This window comes from Neophocaena asiaeorientalis, unplaced genomic scaffold (assembly GCF_003031525.2).
Source record: "Neophocaena asiaeorientalis asiaeorientalis breed wild unplaced genomic scaffold, Neophocaena_asiaeorientalis_V1.1 scaffold29, whole genome shotgun sequence".
Lineage (NCBI taxonomy): Eukaryota > Metazoa > Chordata > Mammalia > Artiodactyla > Phocoenidae > Neophocaena > Neophocaena asiaeorientalis.
In genome coordinates this window covers 7530163-7536590 of record NW_020174423.1, presented here as the reverse complement: position 1 = coordinate 7536590, position 6428 = coordinate 7530163, and the positions used below count along the sequence as shown (strand labels likewise).

At 43.2% G+C, this 6428-nt stretch overlaps 1 pseudogene; it reads right to left on the bottom strand.

Moving 5' to 3' along the window:
* Positions 1-644: 644 nt before the first annotated feature.
* LOC112407320 (40S ribosomal protein SA pseudogene) lies at positions 645-3443 on the bottom strand (annotated as a pseudogene).
* Positions 3444-6428: the final 2985 nt, after the last annotated feature.

The following is a 6428-nucleotide window of genomic DNA, read 5'->3' as shown; positions in this document are numbered from 1 at the left end:
AAAAAAAAAAAAAAAAAAAAAAGAAAAGGAGCCTGAAGCTCTGGCTCCAGAACTATGTTCATACCTCTCACATCGACCTCATACTTTTTTTTGGCTGTGTCTTCCATATATAATTAGTGATAGTCTGATTGATTCAATTCTTCTGGTGGAATGTAAGCTCCAAAAGGCCAGGGACTTGGTCTGTTTTGTTCAATGCTGAGTCTCCCAACACCTAGAACAGTGCCTAGGCCTTATGTCTGGGACCATAGTAGGAGCTCCATACATATTTGTTGAATTCATATCTCTACAATACCGGACACAGCTTGTTTACCTTTTATGTATCTTGCTAAAATATTTATATGTCCAGATTTCCTTTTCTGATGCAGATGTTAAAAGAACATCTTCAAGTTCCGTGATATCAGTGACCTCCAGTGTCTTATTCGCTAAAGTATCTCTAGTGCCTAAAACAGGGGACATTCTGTCAGTACTTATGGAATGAATGATTTAAGTATTTGATTAGTGAATTTTAAATTGAGCTAAAAAATGGAAATGATTGGCTCAGACTTTTGGGGGTTTGTTTTTGGAAACTGACTTTTTGGGTTTTTTTTTTTGGAAACTGTTTATTTTCTGTCAACCTACTTGCATTTTATGAGTTTGTGGAAGAACAGCTTAAGACCACTCAGTGGTTGTTCCTACCCATTCAGTGGCCTGAGCGGTGGGAGCTGCAGACCAGTCTTCAGTGGGGAACTGCTGAACAGGCACAGAGGGCACCTGCACACCTTCCGACCAGTCCACCACCTCAGGCTGAGGAGCAGTGAACTCAGGAGCTGGAGCGGTCCATTCGCCCTGAAATTCCTCCTTGGTCACAGCCTTCTCAGCTGCCGCCTGCTCTTCCTTTTCAGTCTCTTCAGGATCTCTGTAGAAGCAGAGATCAGGTGTGACCTCCCATGGGTGTTCGCGGGAGATGGTGCCACGCATGCACAGAACTTCCCGGACGAGCATCCACTACATCAGACCCCCCGAGTGAGTTCCCTTGTTGTTGCATGGGATGGCCGTGTCCACATAACACAGACGAGAGTCTGTGTTACACAGCAATGGTAGGCAGGTTAGCGTAAGAGGCCTCTGTGAGAGGCTAGTGGTCAGCCCTGGGATCAGTAACCACTGGAAGTCTTGGCTCCCGGAAGGCTTCCTGGATCTGGTTAGTGAAGATTCCAGGAGAGAAGCAGCCAGCAATAGGAGTGGCTCCAGTGACAGCAGCAAACTTCAGCACAGCTCGCTGGCCAGTATTTCTAGAGGATACGACACTGACATCTGCTGGCTTTTCAATGGCAACAATGGCACGAGCTGCCAGCAGAAGCTTCTCGCAGGTTCTCTGCAGATTTATGTTGTAGACGCAGATGTACTGTTCCATTTGGAAGTCTAGGTTGGTGCCACCTAAGTGGGTTCCTGCTGCAAGAAATTTGAGTACATCCTCCTCCTTCATTTGCAGGAAGTCAAGGGCTCCGGACACTGTGAAAGTTTCCCTTTAAGTTACAATGGGAATCCAGAACAACGCCGTATGGACGGACCTCTGTCTGGGTAGTGCAGAAGGGGATCAGACTTAGTAAGAATGTTCTGCTATGTTTGTTCTAACCTCTACAGTTTATAAGTACCCTCACAAATATCCCCTCACTTGAATCTTATCACAACCCTATGAGATTTATTTTGTCAGTTTTATAGATGAGGAAAAAGACTCAGAGGAATTACAGGGCTTCTCTAATGTTACATAGTTGGCAGATTGGGACTTGAACCCTAGACTTGACTCCAAATTGTATGATCTTTCAACTTTTTCATGGATACCAATTGAAGATGAGGTGGAATTATTAGAACACTGTCAACATTGTATCATTGGAATTACAGAATCTTAGAGGTGGAAGTGGCCTTACACATCACAAATTCCAAACCCCTCTCTCATTTTTCAAAATAGGAAACGAAGGTTTGGAGAATTTCTATGACGTGTCTAAAGGCACACCTCCGACTTGAGAAGTTATTACACCGAAGCTGGCTCTTCCACTGACTACTTCTGGCTTGTCCTCAGATCTCACTCTCAGTTGGAGATTGTGGACTGAGCTTGTGGGAGACCAAGCTCCCCTCTGCTTTCCTGCGTCAGAGGCCCCGGGTACCCGGCCCTTTCTGACAGGAGCCTGGCCCTCGCTGAAGGAAACAGGGTTCTTCTCTCTCCCCCTTTGTGTCATTTCTTTTTCCTCTTCCTTATCTACCTAGCAGTTGAGGGGCGAGGGTTGTAAAAGAGCCATCCAGTCTTCAAGGTTCCCTACTCCCTCCCCTGTAAGACCTGGTTTTGATAAAGGTTTCCAAGTTTGAAAGTTAATAAAAATAATGCCACTGACCTCTTCATTTATTTATTGTTTCTGAACTGTCTACACCTCAGAGTCCAGTTTTGTTTTCCTTTCTTTCTATGATGCCCTGGGTATAGACCCTGCTGGCTAACTGAGGGTGCGCTTTGCACAGAATCCAACAGAATCTTGCCCCTGTCTTGTAAGAATAACTACCAGGGCTTAGAGAAGATAGATTCCATTGTTTGGCTTTGCACGTCACACTTTTTTTTATGAGTCAAATCTGATAACAGAAGAGCACAAATCTAAATTTTACCAGTAATCAAGGAAAGGCAATGAAATACCCTTTTGACTCTCAAATAGGCAAAAAGTAGAGAGATTGATATTTTGTGCTGGCAAGAGGGTGAGAAAACGAGCGCTCGTATGTTGCTGCTGTAAATATGAATTGCTGTACCTTTTGGGAATGAGGCCAGCTATCTATTAAAAAATACAGAGATTACATTCAGTACTGTCATTTTTGTTCATTTAGCCTGTGGAAATCAAGGTTCCAGTTTGTAAGGTTATATGTTCAAGAAAGTTTATTAAAGCTCTGTTTGTAATTGCAAAAACCCAAAAACGCCTTGAATTTCTGTCAGGAAATGTTGTATAAATTATGGTTTATCTGTAATACAGAGTATATCATATAGTCATAAAGTCACAGAGTAACATTCATGGAATTATCTTACTTTTGGAAAAAGCAAGAAAATCTTCATATGTGTGTATACGTGATTACAGATCTTCCTGGACTTATGATGGGGTTACATCCCAATAAACCCATTGTAAGTTGAAAGTGCATTTAATACACCTAACCTTCCGAACTTCATAGCTTAGCCTTGCCTACCTTAAACGTGCTCAGAACACTCTATTAGCCTAGAGTTGGGCAAAATCTTTGAACACAAAGCCTAGCTTATAATAAAATGTTGAATATCTCATGTCATTTATTGAATACTTTATTGAAAGTGAGCATCAGAATAGTTGTCAGGGTACAGAATGGTTGTCAGAATATTGGCTGTTTCCCCTTGTGATGGTGTGGCTGACTGGCAGCTGCGGTTTGCTGCCACTGCCCAGCATCTCGAGAGTATCAGACCACATATCGCTAACCTGGGAAGAGATCAACATTCAAAATTCGAGTACAGTTTCACTGACTGCGTGTCACTTTTGAACTATAGTAAAGTCAAAAAATAGTGAGTCGGGGGCTTCCCTGGTGGCGCAGTGGTTGAGAGTCCGCCTGCCGATGCAGGGGACACGGGTTTGTGCCCCCGTCCGGGAAGATCCCACATGCTGCAGAGCGGCTGGGCCCGTGAGCCATGGCCGCTGAGCCTGTGCGTCCGGGGCCTGTGCTCCGCAACGGGAGAGGCCACAGCAGTGAGAGGCCCGCGTACCGCAAAAAAAAAAAAAAAAAAGTGAGTCAGGGAGTTCCCTAGTGGCCTATTGGTTAGAGATTCAGCACTTTCACTGTGGAGGCCCAGGTTCCATCCCTGCTCACAGCTAATAAAATGTATGCCTCGAGGGTAGAATTAGGTTTGGGAAACAGACATCAGCATATCTGTGTTGTTTGTCTTGTTATAACGAGCATGCATTGATTTTGTGATTTTTTTTTAATAAAGTGAAAAATTTTGAAAATTTTAATAAAATGAAAAAAATTTGAGGGTTTGAGACATAGATGGGTTATAATCTATTTTCTGTCTATTAATAGTTATGAGAGGTTTGGTAAAGTACTTAACCTCAGTCCTCATCTGTAAAAGGGGAATAATATCTACATCACTGTGTTTGATTAAAGGAAGTAAAGTATACAAAGCATGTAGCACATTGTAATCCATCTATAAATGTTAGTTTCTTTTCCCCTCTACACAAGCAATTTGGAGTAGAATATTAAAACACATGCAAAATGTGTTCGCTGTGCTACCAGTGTGTGTTATCCTGATGTGCAAAGTGTGGCATTGGCCTACCAAAGGGGTGATTTAGTGACTCTTATTTGCTCCCTTAATCCTTATAGAGACGAAGAATAATGTACAATGGTGCCTTGGCCCTCCGGGGTTATTTACCTGGTACCTCAGTTATTAGTAATCCAGCTGCAAAGTAGGGAGGAGGGAAGAGGGCCTCTGAATAGCCGAAACAGGTGTCTGAAGTTCAAGCTCCTGCTGGATCATTTATTCTTATTTTAGGTAACCCAAACAAGCTTTTCCAGTGATGATGCTATGGCAGTTACCCAGAGAGCAGCCAGGAGGGTCTGAGCCCAGGGGTGCATATGGAAGACTAAAATACAAACACAAGTACTCAGGAAGCCGGATGGTCTGGGGCCAGGCCCTGTTTTCACAATTAATAACTGATCTTCATAATGATGATGCTGGATTATTAGGGAGAAATTAATTTATGCTTCATATAATCTTGTAAAGGCCCCTAATGATACAGTCTAGAAGTATTACCACCAAAGATGGTTAAAATTTTCAGTTTCATTGTGTAAAAAGTAAGTTTTGTTTTTGTATTAGTGCCAGAATATAACAGAGGTCTTTATCCTATGAGGGAAAGATAGAGTAGATGCCTATAGTTAGAAATCTGGACAGCCAAGTGTGGCAGATGTTAGAAATCGTTCAAAAAGGATTTTAAACTGGAACAGTGGAATGATGTCTCACAAGTGCGTTGTTTGCTTTTTGACTAAAAGAAGGTCCACAATCTATAATCCAGAATCCCGGGGACCTGGTGAGTTTTGGAATTCAGATTTCTTGAGAAGTAGTATGTAATGTAATGTAGTAGCCCTAACAGGGTCTGAGGCAGCACACGATAGTCAAACATATTAATATTTCTGTAGTGAAGTATTTATTAGGACAAATAGTGTATAGTTTATTTAAATAACAAACCACTAAATGAAATAGTGGGATAAATATAGAATATAAATACTCTAGTAACCTTATTTCTAAGAAAACATTTTATAAATCTTTAAATTTATGCAGGTTTGATTTCAGCTAAATGTGCTGGTGCATACACAAACCATGAACATCCATCTCCTCTGGTTGCTTGAGCATCTTAGAGGAACCTCAGTGCCTGTCACCAGCAGCAGCTGGAGTGGCACCTGTGATTGCAGGAGCAGGACTAAGGGCCATTTTTTTTTTTTTTTTTTTGCGTTACGCGGGCTTCTCACTGTTGTGGCCTCTCCCATTGCGGAGCACAGGCTCCGGATGCGCAGGCTCAGCGGCCATGGCTCACGGGCCTAGCCGCTATGCGGCACGTGGGATCTTCCCGGAGCGGGGCACGAACCCATGTCCCCTGCATCGGCAGGCAAACTCTCAACCACTGCACCACCAGGGAAGCCCCTAAGGGCCATTTTAAGCACTTTTTCCCAGGTCAAATGCTTCATTAATTTAGGTTTCCATCTAAGCAGTCCCTCCTAAATTATGAAAACCACCATAAGCTCATGTTCATTGATAAATGTTCATGGTTCAAAGCTAGCCACTTACTGATCACACATTTTCACCATCTCACGTAGGGACTTTTTTTTACCACCTGTGTTTACAAATGCGTCTCAATCATCACTGTTATCCTCATGATTAACTATATTTAAAATCATTTCACACATCCATTAGGATAACTACTATCAAAAAACCCCCAAACAACGACATTCACAGAAAGATAGACAAGATGAAAAGGCAGAGGGCTACGTACCAGGTGAAGGAGCAAGATGAAACGCCAGGGCTTCCCTGGTGGCGCAGTGGTTGAGAGTCTGCCTGCCAATGCAGGGGACATGGGTTTGAGCCCTGGTCTGGGAAGATCCCACGTGCCGCGGAGCGGCTGGGCATGTGAGTCACAATTACTGAGCCTGTGCGTCTGGAGCCTGTGCTCCGCAACGGGAGAGGCCGCGATAGTGAGAGGCCCACGCACCGCAATGAAGAGGGGCCCCCACTTGCCACAACTGGAGAAAGCCCTCGCACAGAAACGAAGACCCAACACAGCCAAAAATTAATTAATTAATTAATTAAAAAAAAAAAAAAAAGATGTATAAGGTATCACCTCACACCAGTTAGAATGGGCATCATCAGAAAATCTACAAACAACAAATGCTGGAGAGGGTGTGGAGAAAAG